Genomic DNA, 13140 nt, shown 5'->3' with positions numbered 1-13140 from the left:
GAAAAGGCTGTTTTGTCCCCTTGTTAGCAGAGGAAAAGGTTGCTTTGTCCCCTTGCTAGCAGAGGAAAAGGCTGTTTTGTCCCCTTGTTAGCAGAGGAAAAGGTTGCTTTGTCCCCTTGCTAGCAGAGGAAAAGGTTGCTTTGTCCCCTTGCTAGCAGAGGAAAAGGTTGCTTTGTCCCCTTGCTAGCAGAGGAAGGAGTTGGGAAATACGCGTCTCACAGCCAGTAGACTTGTCGACTGCTCCAGATGGCAAGCTTGGGACTACCAGTACTCTTTTGGTGTTGGTGTCAGTCTTTTCATGCTCAGGGGTAATAGTGTTGGACTAGTGGCAGCCTAGGTCAATGCCAATGGCCAATGGGGTGTCACGAAAAAGCCGTTGATTGGTGGAAGTCATGATGCGAGGGGGGGGGGGTTGACCTCTCAATTTAAAGGTTGGGGTCAGCGACCAGTGGGAAAGTCTACCTGGGTCACATGAGGCTAATGTATTTGAGACATCCATGAGTCGCTGTCAGATTTGCTGGACATATGTGGCATAAAACAACAGTACTATGCTATTCCCTAACTCGACCCCTTCTTTTTGATGAACATTAGGGCAACGGTGAGGTAAAGGCTTCTGTTAGATAGGCAGCTAGTGCTGGTAAGGTATGGGAGAGTGGCAGAAGGTCTGGTCATATTGGATCAATGGTGGTTGTAGAATGCAAGAGGCTGCTGTAGCCTGGACCTATGAAAGAGAGAAGAGAGATATGTAGTTGTAAGATGCAGCTGGGCTAGTGGAAAGGAGGTATTATCACAACAGAAGGGCAAGGGGAATGTCGGGTTGAGGATGGAAGAATGGCAAATGTCAATGTGTGAACTATGTCCAGCTCTCTCTCTCTCTCAGTCGTTCTGAGAGTCACTAGATTAATGCATATTCTTGAGTGTCGAACGTGTCCTTTGCTGTGATCTCTGACTGAGGATCACACTTGGGAAATGTGGAGAACACACAAATGCTTTAGTGGGAAAAGAGAAAGATACAGCAGCTCGGGGCGAGCTGCTGTAAGTGGTGCAGGGTTAGATGAGGTGAGTTGAGGCAAGTTAGGAGTCCTGTGGTGCTGGTGGCAATGCAAGAGTGGTGAGGTAAAGTGTCTCATGGCTCTGGGGCAGGAGTCCAGGAGGAGAGATTGTCCCCTGGAACTTCTGCAGGAGGAAGGTGCCGAGGTTGTGCAGCAGGAGAGGAGGCGTTGAAGAGCTCCTGTAGCTGTGCCACCAATGCTGCAGGAGAGAGAAGGCGTTGCTGAGGTTTCGTAGTCCTTGGGGGTGAGGCATAGCTGGGTTCCTGTACCTGCTGAAGGAGGAAGGTGATGTAAGGATCCCACAGGGCCTTTGTCAGATGGCAAAACCAAGTATCCAAGTCCCGAAGGACACGAGTGATTACCAGGAATTCAGAGCATTAAGTGTGTAAGAGGGAGCGATATTCCAGGTCAGAGGACAAAAATTACCAGACCAGGTCCCCCCAGATGCTGGATGGCACTGGAGTAAGGGTGGCCACTGGAAGTATGACCCCAGCAGCTGTTGACATCTGCATGTGTATCATGGTGAAACACCTGTGCATTGAGTTGGGGGCTAAAGCGACTCCATTAGAGAGGGGTAAATTGAGAAGCTCTTGTGGGGCATATCTGGTAGAGCCGAAGTCCCATAAAAAGACCACTATCAGTCGCACTTAAGTGCATGATTAGACCTACAGACACAGCAAGAGTGAAGAAGTCCCTCGTATAAATGTTACCATGGACAACTGTTAGGATAAACGGCTGGGTTCACTGTAGGCCTATGCCCTCGACCCCAGTTGGGCCGTGAATGTGTCGGGTCAGTGTCGCCCCCCCACTATGCCATGGATGTCCTAATTCAACAGCAGTATATACCAAGCAAGGATGATCAAGTCTTTCAATCATGTGCATTATCAGAGTAAAAAGACCTTCTTTGGCAACTATACATAGCATGCTTATTTCTAAGGTATATAGTTACTTGGGTAATGCTGGGTAACCCAGATTTTTTCAATGTCACCCTAATCTTACGAAGAACATTTTACAAGCAGAATGTTAGAATTATTGCTATCAAAGTATATGAAACTTATTATGCATCTTGGAATGAAGAATATAATGAGAAAAATACGCCCCAACTGCTGTTACAAGGGATGTTGGCTAATGACGCTGAAGATGAAGCCGATTTGACAAAAGAATTTTTCATAAAAGAATAAGGGAATACGAATAGGGAATCTAGTCAGCTCCATCGAATATCCACTTCAGTGATGAACTTAAATCACAAATCACTTTAGCGTATGTGTGTGTGCGATAAGTTGTATAAAACAAATGCACATGATTTTTGTTTAAGCTAAAGATTTTATTAAAAGAGCTTTAGTAATATTGTGAAGTGTATACATTCACTTAAGAAGTCTATAGCTTGAAAATCAATAGAGTTCACGTATCAGAATTAGGAGCCTAATCATTAGAAAATAAATTGGCGTTCACAAATTAGGAGCCCAGTCATTTAAAGAAAATAAATAGGGGTGAAGAGGGTGGTGAGAGTAAGTGAGCTTGGGAAGGAGACCTGTGTGAGGAAGTACCAGGAGAGACTGAGTACAGAATGGAAAAAGGTGAGAACAATGGAAGTAAGGGGAGTGGGGGAGAAATGGGATGTATTTAGGGAATCAGTGATGGATTGCGCAAAAGATGCTTGTGGCATGAGAAGAGTGGGAGGTGGGCTGTTTAGAAAGGGTAGTGAGTGGTGGGATGAAGAAGTAAGAGTATTAGTGAAAGAGAAGAGAGAGGCATTTGGACGATTTTTGCAGGGAAAAAATGCAATTGAGTGGGAGATGTATAAAAGAAAGAGACAGGAGGTCAAGAGAAAGGTGCAAGAGGTGAAAAAAAGGGCAAATGAGAGTTGGGGTGAGAGAGTATCATTAAATTTTAGGGAGAATAAAAAGATGTTCTGGAAGGAGGTAAATAAAGTGCGTAAGACAAGGGAGCAAATGGGAACTTCAGTGAAGGGCGCAAATGGGGAGGTGATAACAAGTAGTGGTGATGTGAGAAGGAGATGGAGTGAGTATTTTGAAGGTTTGTTGAATGTGTATGATGATAGAGTGGCAGATATATGGTGTTTTGGTCGAAGTGGTGTGCAAAGTGAGAGGGTTAGGGAAAATGATTTGGTAAACAGAGAAGAGGTAGTAAAAGCTTTGCGGAAGATGAAAGCCGGCAAGGCAGCAGGTTTGGATGGTATTGCAGTGGAATTTATTAAAAAAGGGGGTGACTGTATTGTTGACTGGTTGGTAAGGTTATTTAATGTATGTATGACTCATGGTGAGGTGCCTGAGGATTGGCGGAATGCGTGCATAGTGCCATTGTACAAAGGCAAAGGGGATAAGAGTGAGTGCTCAAATTACAGAGGTATAAGTTTGTTGAGTATTCCTGGTAAATTATATGGGAGGGTATTGATTGAGAGGGTGAAGGCATGTACAGAGCATCAGATTGGGGAAGAGCAGTGTGGTTTCAGAAGTGGTAGAGGATGTGTGGATCAGGTGTTTGCTTTGAAAAATGTATGTGAGAAATACTTAGAAAAGCAAATGGATTTGTATGTAGCATTTATGGATCTGGAGAAGGCATATGATAGAGTTGATAGAGATGCTCTGTGGAAGGTATTAAGAATATATGGTGTGGGAGGAAAGTTGTTAGAAGCAGTGAAAAGTTTTTATCGAGGATGTAAGGCATGTGTACGTGTAGGAAGAGAGGAAAGTGATTGGTTCTCAGTGAATGTAGGTTTGCGGCAGGGGTGTGTGATGTCTCCATGGTTGTTTAATTTGTTTATGGATGGGGTTGTTAGGGAGGTAAATGCAAGAGTTTTGGAAAGAGGGGCAAGTATGAAGTCTGTTGGGGATGAGAGAGCCTGGGAAGTGAGTCAGTTGTTGTTCGCTGATGATACAGCGCTGGTGGCTGATTCATGTGAGAAACTGCAGAAGCTGGTGACTGAGTTTGGTAAAGTGTGTGGAAGAAGAAAGTTAAGAGTAAATGTGAATAAGAGCAAGGTTATTAGGTACAGTAGGGTTGAGGGTCAAGTCAATTGGGAGGTGAGTTTGAATGGAGAAAAACTGGAGGAAGTGAAGTGTTTTAGATATCTGGGAGTGGATCTGGCAGCGGATGGAACCATGGAAGCGGAAGTGGATCATAGGGTGGGGGAGGGGGCGAAAATTCTGGGGGCCTTGAAGAATGTATGGAAGTCGAGAACATTATCTCGGAAAGCAAAAATGGGTATGTTTGAAGGAATAGTGGTTCCAACAATGTTGTATGGTTGCGAGGCGTGGGCTATGGATAGAGTTGTGCGCAGGAGGATGGATGTGCTGGAAATGAGATGTTTGAGGACAATGTGTGGTGTGAGGTGGTTTGATCGAGTGAGTAACGTAAGGGTAAGAGAGATGTGTGGAAATAAAAAAGAGCGTGGTTGAGAGAGCAGAAGAGGGTGTTTTGAAGTGGTTTGGGCACATGGAGAGAATGAGTGAGGAAAGATTGACCAAGAGGATATATGTGTCGGAGGTGGAGGGAACGAGGAGAAGAGGGAGACCAAATTGGAGGTGGAAAGATGGAGTGAAAAAGATTTTGTGTGATCGGGGCCTGAACATGCAGGAGGGTGAAAGGAGGGCAAGGAATAGAGTGAATTGGAGCGATGTGGTATACCGGGGTTGACGTGCTGTCAGTGGATTGAATCAAGGCATGTGAAGCGTCTGGGGTAAACCATGGAAAGCTGTGTAGGTATGTATATTTGTGTGTGTGGACGTATGTATATACATGTGTATGGGGGGGGGGGGGGTTGGGCCATTTCTTTCGTCTGTTTCCTTGCGCCACCTCGCAAACGCGGGAGACAGCGACAAAGTATGATAAAAAAAAAATAATAAATAGGGTTCATGAATTAGGAGCCTAGTTATTGAAAATAAATAGGGCTTACAAACTAGAAACCTTTTTTTTTTTTTTTCTTTTTTGCTTTGTCGCTGTCTCCCGCGTTTGCGAGGTGGCGCAAGGAAACAGACGAAAGAAATGGCCCAACCCACCCCCATACACATGAATATACATACGTCCACACATGCAAAATATACATACCTACACAGCTTTCCATGGTTTACCCCAGACGCTTCACATGCCTTGATTCAATCCACTGACAGCACGTCAACCCCGGTATACCACATCGCTCCAATTCACTCTATTCCTTGCCCTCCTTTCACCCTCCTGCATGTTCAGGCCCCGATCACACAAAATCTTTTTCATTCCATCTTTCCACCTCCAATTTGGTCTCCCTCTTCTCCTCGTTCCCTCCACCTCCGACACATATATTCTCTTGGTCAATCTTTCCTCACTCATTCTCTCCATGTGCCCGAACCATTTCAAAACACCCTCTTCTGCTCTCTCAACCACGCTCTTTTTATTTCCACACATCTCTCTTACCCTTCCGTTACTTACTCGATCAAACCACCTCACACCACACATTGTCCTCAAACATCTCATTTCCAGCACATCCATCCTCCTGCGCACAACTCTATCCATAGCCCACGCCTCGCAACCATACAACATTGTTGGAACCACTATTCCTTCAAAAATACCCATTTTTGCTTTCCGAGATAATGTTCTCGACTTCCACACATTCTTCAAGGCTCCCAGGATTTTCGCCCCCTCCCCCACCATATGATCCACTTCCGCTTCCATGGTTCCATCCGCTGCCAGATCCACTCCCAGATATCTAAAACACTTCACTTCCTCCAGTTTTTCTCCATTCAAACTCACCTCCCAATTGACTTGACCCTCAACCCTACTGTACCTAATAACCTTGCTCTTATTCACATTTACTCTTAACTTTCTTCTTTCACACACTTTACCAAACTCAGTCACCAGCTTCTGCAGTTTCTCACATGAATCAGCCACCAGCGCTGTATCATCAGCGAACAACAACTGACTCACTTCCCAAGCTCTCTCATCCCCAACAGACTTCATACTTGCCCCTCTTTCCAAAACTCTTGCATTCACCTCCCTAACAGCCCCATCCATAAACAAATTAAACAACCATGGAGACATCACACACCCCTGCCGCAAACCTACATTCACTGAGAACCAATCACTTTCCTCTCTTCCTACACGTACACATGCCTTACATCCTCGATAAAAACTTTTCACTGCTTCTAACAACTTGCCTCCCACACCATATATTCTTAATACCTTCCACAGAGCATCTCTATCAACTCTATCATATGCCTTCTCCAGATCCATAAATGCTACATACAAATCCATTTGCTTTTCTAAGTATTTCTCACATACATTCTTCAAAGCAAACACCTGATCCACACATCCTCTACCACTTCTGAAACCACACTGCTCTTCCCCAATCTGATGCTCTGTACATGCCTTCACCCTCTCAATCAATATCCTCCCATATAATTTACCAGGAATACTCAACAAACTTATACCTCTGTAATTTGAGCACTCACTCTTATCCCCTTTGCCTTTGTACAATGGCACTATGCACGCATTCCGCCAATCCTCAGGCACCTCACCATGAGTCATACATACATTACATAACCTTACCAACCAGTCAACAATACAGTCACCCCCTTTTTTTAATAAATTCCACTGCAATACCATCCAAACCTGCTGCCTTGCCGGCTTTCATCTTCCGCAAAGCTTTTACTACCTCTTCTCTGTTTACCAAATCATTTTCCCTAACCCTCTCACTTTGCACACCACCTCGACCAAAACACCCTATATCTGCCACTCTATCATCAAACACATTCAAAAAACCTTCAAAATACTCACTCCATCTCCTTCTCACATCACCACTACTTGTTATCACCTCCCCATTTGCGCCCTTCACTGAAGTTCCCATTTGCTCCCTTGTCTTACGCACTTTATTTACCTCCTTCCAGAACATCTTTTTATTTTCCCTAAAATTTAATGATACTCTCTCACCCCAACTCTCATTTGCCCTTTTTTTCACCTCTTGCACCTTTCATTTAATTTCTCGCAATTTCCACTTCATTTCTTGCTCTAAAATATATAAATAAATAAAATAAATAGGATTTTTCATATGTATATATATGTATGTGTGTGTGTGTGTGTATGTGCGTATGTGTGTGTGTGTGTGTGTGTGTGTGTGTGTGTGTATATATATATATATGTATATTATCCCTGGGGATAGGGGTGAAAGAATACTTCCCACGTATTCCTCGCGTGTCGTAGAAAGCGACTAGAGGGGACGGGAGCGGGGGGCCAGAAATCCTCCCCTCCTTGTATTAACTTTCTAAAATGGGAAACAGAAGAAGGAGTCACGCGGGGAGTGCTCATCCTCCTCGAAGGCTCAGAGTGGGGTGCCTAAATGTGTGTGGATGTAACCAAGATGTGAAAAAAAGGAGAGATAGGTAGTATGTTTGAGGAAAGGAACCTGGATGTTTTGGCTCTGAGTGAAACGAAGCTCAAGGGTAAAGGGGAAGAGTGGTTTGGAAATGTCTGGGGAGTGAAGTCAGGGGTTAGTGAGAGGACAAGAGCAAGGGAAGGAGTAGCAATACTCCTGAAACAGTTGTTGTGGGAGTATGTGATAGAATGTAAGAAAGTAAATTCTCGATTAATATGGGTAAAATTGAAAGTTGATGGAGAGAGGTGGGTGATTATTGGTGCATATGCACCTGGGCATGAGAAGAAAGATCATGAGAGGCAAGTGTTTTGGGAGCAGCTAAATGAGTGTGTTAGCGGTTTTGATGCACGAGACCGGGTTATAGTGATGGGTGATTTGAATGCAAAGGTGAGTAATGTGGCAGTTGAGGGAATAATTGGTATGCATGGGGTGTTCAGTGTTGTAAATGGAAATGGTGAAGAGCTTGTAGATTTATGTGCTGAAAAAGGACTGATGATTGGGAATACCTGGTTTTAAAAGCGAGATATACATAAGTATACTTATGTAAGTAGGAGAGATGGCCAGAGAGCGTTATTGGATTACGTGTTAATTGACAGGCGTGCGAAAGAGAGACTTTTGGATGTCAATGTGCTGAGAGGTGCAACTGGAGGGATGTCTGATCATTATCTTGTGGAGGCTAAGGTGAAGATTAGTATGGGTTTTCAGAAAAGAAGAGTGAATGTTGGGGTGAAGAGGGTGGTGAGAGTAAGTGAGCTTGGGAAGGAGACCTGTGTGAGGAAGTACCAGGAGAGACTGAGTACAGAATGGAAAAAGGTGAGAACAATGGAAGTAAGGGGAGTGGGGGAGAAATGGGATGTATTTAGGGAATCAGTGATGGATTGCGCAAAAGATGCTTGTGGCATGAGAAGAGTGGGAGGTGGGCTGTTTAGAAAGGGTAGTGAGTGGTGGGATGAAGAAGTAAGACTATTAGTGAAAGAGAAGAGAGAGGCATTTGGACGATTTTTGCAGGGAAAAAATGCAATTGAGTGGGAGATGTATAAAAGAAAGAGACAGGAGGTCAAGAGAAAGGTGCAACAGGTGAAAAAAAGGGCAAATGAGAGTTGGGGTGAGAGAGTATCATTAAATTTTAGGGAGAATAAAAAGATGTTCTGGAAGGAGGTAAATAAAGTGCGTAAGACAAGGGAGCAAATGGGAACTTCAGTGAAGGGCGCAAATGGGGAGGTGATAACAAGTAGTGGTGATGTGAGAAGGAGATGGAGTGAGTATTTTGAAGGTTTGTTGAATGTGTATGATGATAGAGTGGCAGATATAGGGTGTTTTGGTCGAAGTGGTGTGCAAAGTGAGAGGGTTAGGGAAAATGATTTGGTAAACAGAGAAGAGGTAGTAAAAGCTTTGCGGAAGATGAAAGCCGGCAAGGCAGCAGGTTTGGATGGTATTGCAGTGGAATTTATTAAAAAAGGGGGTGACTGTATTGTTGACTGGTTGGTAAGGTTATTTAATGTATGTATGACTCATGGTGAGGTGCCTGAGGATTGGCGGAATGCGTGCATAGTGCCATTGTACAAAGGCAAAGGGGATAAGAGTGAGTGCTCAAATTACAGAGGTATAAGTTTGTTGAGTATTCCTGGTAAATTATATGGGAGGGTATTGATTGAGAGGGTGAAGGCATGTACAGAGCATCAGATTGGGGAAGAGCAGTGTGGTTTCAGAAGTGGTAGAGGATGTGTGGATCAGGTGTTTGCTTTGAAAAATGTATGTGAGAAATACTTAGAAAAGCAAATGGATTTGTATGTAGCATTTATGGATCTGGAGAAGGCATATGATAGAGTTGATAGAGATGCTCTGTGGAAGGTATTAAGAATATATGGTGTGGGAGGAAAGTTGTTAGAAGCAGTGAAAAGTTTTTATCGAGGATGTAAGGCATGTGTACGTGTAGGAAGAGAGGAAAGTGATTGGTTCTCAGTGAATGTAGGTTTGCGGCAGGGGTGTGTGATGTCTCCATGGTTGTTTAATTTGTTTATGGATGGGGTTGTTAGGGAGGTAAATGCAAGAGTTTTGGAAAGAGGGGCAAGTATGAAGTCTGTTGGGGATGAGAGAGCCTGGGAAGTGAGTCAGTTGTTGTTCGCTGATGATACAGCGCTGGTGGCTGATTCATGTGAGAAACTGCAGAAGCTGGTGACTGAGTTTGGTAAAGTGTGTGGAAGAAGAAAGTTAAGAGTAAATGTGAATAAGAGCAAGGTTATTAGGTACAGTAGGGTTGAGGGTCAAGTCAATTGGGAGGTGAGTTTGAATGGAGAAAAACTGGAGGAAGTGAAGTGTTTTAGATATCTGGGAGTGGATCTGGCAGCGGATGGAACCATGGAAGCGGAAGTGGATCATAGGGTGGGGGAGGGGGCGAAAATTCTGGGGGCCTTGAAGAATGTATGGAAGTCGAGAACATTATCTCGGAAAGCAAAAATGGGTATGTTTGAAGGAATAGTGGTTCCAACAATGTTGTATGGTTGCGAGGCGTGGGCTATGGATAGAGTTGTGCGCAGGAGGATGGATGTGCTGGAAATGAGATGTTTGAGGACAATGTGTGGTGTGAGGTGGTTTGATCGAGTGAGTAACGTAAGGGTAAGAGAGATGTGTGGAAATAAAAAAGAGCGTGGTTGAGAGAGCAGAAGAGGGTGTTTTGAAGTGGTTTGGGCACATGGAGAGAATGAGTGAGGAAAGATTGACCAAGAGGATATATGTGTCGGAGGTGGAGGGAACGAGGAGAAGAGGGAGACCAAATTGGAGGTGGAAAGATGGAGTGAAAAAGATTTTGTGTGATCGGGGCCTGAACATGCAGGAGGGTGAAAGGAGGGCAAGGAATAGAGTGAATTGGAGCGATGTGGTATACCGGGGTTGACGTGCTGTCAGTGGATTGAATCAAGGCATGTGAAGCGTCTGGGGTAAACCATGGAAAGCTGTGTAGGTATGTATATTTGTGTGTGTGGACGTATGTATATACATGTGTATGGGGGGGGGGGGGTTGGGCCATTTCTTTCGTCTGTTTCCTTGCGCCACCTCGCAAACGCGGGAGACAGCGACAAAGTATGATAAAAAAAAAATAATAAATAGGGTTCATGAATTAGGAGCCTAGTTATTGAAAATAAATAGGGCTTACAAACTAGAAACCTTTTTTTTTTTTTCTTTCTTTTTTGCTTTGTCGCTGTCTCCCGCGTTTGCGAGGTGGCGCAAGGAAACAGACGAAAGAAATGGCCCAACCCACCCCCATACACATGAATATACATACGTCCACACATGCAAAATATACATACCTACACAGCTTTCCATGGTTTACCCCAGACGCTTCACATGCCTTGATTCAATCCACTGACAGCACGTCAACCCCGGTATACCACATCGCTCCAATTCACTCTATTCCTTGCCCTCCTTTCACCCTCCTGCATGTTCAGGCCCCGATCACACAAAATCTTTTTCATTCCATCTTTCCACCTCCAATTTGGTCTCCCTCTTCTCCTCGTTCCCTCCACCTCCGACACATATATTCTCTTGGTCAATCTTTCCTCACTCATTCTCTCCATGTGCCCGAACCATTTCAAAACACCCTCTTCTGCTCTCTCAACCACGCTCTTTTTATTTCCACACATCTCTCTTACCCTTCCGTTACTTACTCGATCAAACCACCTCACACCACACATTGTCCTCAAACATCTCATTTCCAGCACATCCATCCTCCTGCGCACAACTCTATCCATAGCCCACGCCTCGCAACCATACAACATTGTTGGAACCACTATTCCTTCAAAAATACCCATTTTTGCTTTCCGAGATAATGTTCTCGACTTCCACACATTCTTCAAGGCTCCCAGAATTTTCGCCCCCTCCCCCACCATATGATCCACTTCCGCTTCCATGGTTCCATCCGCTGCCAGATCCACTCCCAGATATCTAAAACACTTCACTTCCTCCAGTTTTTCTCCATTCAAACTCACCTCCCAATTGACTTGACCCTCAACCCTACTGTACCTAATAACCTTGCTCTTATTCACATTTACTCTTAACTTTCTTCTTTCACACACTTTACCAAACTCAGTCACCAGCTTCTGCAGTTTCTCACATGAATCAGCCACCAGCGCTGTATCATCAGCGAACAACAACTGACTCACTTCCCAAGCTCTCTCATCCCCAACAGACTTCATACTTGCCCCTCTTTCCAAAACTCTTGCATTCACCTCCCTAACAGCCCCATCCATAAACAAATTAAACAACCATGGAGACATCACACACCCCTGCCGCAAACCTACATTCACTGAGAACCAATCACTTTCCTCTCTTCCTACACGTACACATGCCTTACATCCTCGATAAAAACTTTTCACTGCTTCTAACAACTTGCCTCCCACACCATATATTCTTAATACCTTCCACAGAGCATCTCTATCAACTCTATCATATGCCTTCTCCAGATCCATAAATGCTACATACAAATCCATTTGCTTTTCTAAGTATTTCTCACATACATTTTCAAAGCAAACACCTGATCCACACATCCTCTACCACTTCTGAAACCACACTGCTCTTCCCCAATCTGATGCTCTGTACATGCCTTCACCCTCTCAATCAATATCCTCCCATATAATTTACCAGGAATACTCAACAAACTTATACCTCTGTAATTTGAGCACTCACTCTTATCCCCTTTGCCTTTGTACAATGGCACTATGCACGCATTCCGCCAATCCTCAGGCACCTCACCATGAGTCATACATACATTACATAACCTTACCAACCAGTCAACAATACAGTCACCCCCTTTTTTTAATAAATTCCACTGCAATACCATCCAAACCTGCTGCCTTGCCGGCTTTCATCTTCCGCAAAGCTTTTACTACCTCTTCTCTGTTTACCAAATCATTTTCCCTAACCCTCTCACTTTGCACACCACCTCGACCAAAACACCCTATATCTGCCACTCTATCATCAAACACATTCAAAAAACCTTCAAAATACTCACTCCATCTCCTTCTCACATCACCACTACTTGTTATCACCTCCCCATTTGCGCCCTTCACTGAAGTTCCCATTTGCTCCCTTGTCTTACGCACTTTATTTACCTCCTTCCAGAACATCTTTTTATTTTCCCTAAAATTTAATGATACTCTCTCACCCCAACTCTCATTTGCCCTTTTTTTCACCTCTTGCACCTTTCATTTAATTTCTCGCAATTTCCACTTCATTTCTTGCTCTAAAATATATAAATAAATAAAATAAATAGGATTTTTCATATGTATATATATGTATGTGTGTGTGTGTGTGTATGTGCGTATGTGTGTGTGTGTGTGTGTGTGTGTGTGTGTGTGTGTGTGTGTGTGTATATATATATATGTATATTATCCCTGGGGATAGGGGTGAAAGAATACTTCCCACGTATTCCTCGCGTGTCGTAGAAAGCGACTAGAGGGGACGGGAGCGGGGGGCCAGAAATCCTCCCCTCCTTGTATTAACTTTCTAAAATGGGAAACAGAAGAAGGAGTCACGCGGGGAGTGCTCATCCTCCTCGAAGGCTCAGAGTGGGGTGCCTAAATGTGTGTGGATGTAACCAAGATGTGAAAAAAAGGAGAGATAGGTAGTATGTTTGAGGAAAGGAATCTGGATGTTTTGGCTCTGAGTGAAACGAAGCTCAAGGGTAAAGGGGAAGAGTGGTTTGGAAATGTCTGGGGAGTGAAGTCAGGG

This window comes from Panulirus ornatus, chromosome 71 (genome assembly GCF_036320965.1).
Source record: "Panulirus ornatus isolate Po-2019 chromosome 71, ASM3632096v1, whole genome shotgun sequence".
Taxonomy (NCBI): domain Eukaryota; kingdom Metazoa; phylum Arthropoda; class Malacostraca; order Decapoda; family Palinuridae; genus Panulirus; species Panulirus ornatus.
Note: the sequence above shows the minus strand (reverse complement) of the source record.